Below are 1,031 nucleotides of genomic sequence, written 5' to 3'. Positions count from 1 at the left end.
ATATATATATATATATACTTATACATACATATACATACATATAAATATACATATATATATATATATGAAAATATATACAATATACACGCATACATATATATATATATTTATTTATACATATAATATACACACACATATACATGGCTTAACTGAACTGACTTTGAAAATGAAAAGGTTAATATATATGTATATGTGTGTGTGTTTGTATGTATATATATATGTGTGTGTGTGTGTGTGTGTGTGTGTGTGTGTGTGTGTGTGTGTGTGTGTGTGTGTGTATTAACCTTGCTTTTATTTTCAAATGTCAGTTCACTTAAGTCATTTATATAATACAGGGTGTTTAACGTAAACAGTGTTAAGAACGCCAACCAATATGGCTATTTTGCAGCACACCTAGCGCGTTCATTTCCACTCATACGGCTCTACTGTGGTGAGTGCTTCCGACAAGTAACCGTCATTGACAACAACATCAAACATTAATATCTGGGTATTTTCTTTAAGAATATACCCATCCCAAGCAAAAGAAAAAAAATATTAATAATTCGTCTTAATGGTACAAAAGACTAATGTCGCCATGTTTTGTGTTTTTGTCTCAAAGTAGACGCAGCCTTCATATTATGCAACAGCTCTATGCTGACTGCATTGAGTCCTACCCGGTCACGCTGCAGAAGGAGTGTTATGTACATAGCGTTAAGAACTGCAATGAATACGGTAATTTTGTCGTGCGCCTAGCGTGTCTTCTATTTCCTCTGAGATATGTGTGTGCGTGTGTGTGTATTTATATATATATGGGTCAACTATGAAAATTGTATATGAATGTTTTCTATTTTTATTGTCTGCATAATAATAATAATAATAATAATAATAATAATAATAATAATAATAATAATAATAATAAGGCCCCGATGAGATGTGGTATCCCATATTTTATAATATTTTATATTTTATAATATGCATGAATCGTTCTGGATATTGCATCGAAATGTTCATAGGTCATTTTCATTATTATTATTATTATTATAAAGTATTTT

The 1,031-nt window shown here is 30.1% G+C and overlaps 1 long non-coding RNA gene across 1 annotated transcript in view; it reads left to right on the top strand.

The window, feature by feature from the left end:
* The window catches only part of LOC128249027 (uncharacterized), a 42,457-nt gene that overhangs the window by 31,102 nt on the left and 10,324 nt on the right, over positions 1 to 1,031 (top strand). The gene's annotated exons all lie outside the window — the stretch shown is intronic.

This window comes from Octopus bimaculoides, chromosome 11 (assembly GCF_001194135.2).
Source record: "Octopus bimaculoides isolate UCB-OBI-ISO-001 chromosome 11, ASM119413v2, whole genome shotgun sequence".
In the NCBI taxonomy this organism is placed as follows: domain Eukaryota; kingdom Metazoa; phylum Mollusca; class Cephalopoda; order Octopoda; family Octopodidae; genus Octopus; species Octopus bimaculoides.
Note: the sequence above shows the minus strand (reverse complement) of the source record. Positions and strands in the feature narration are given on the sequence as shown.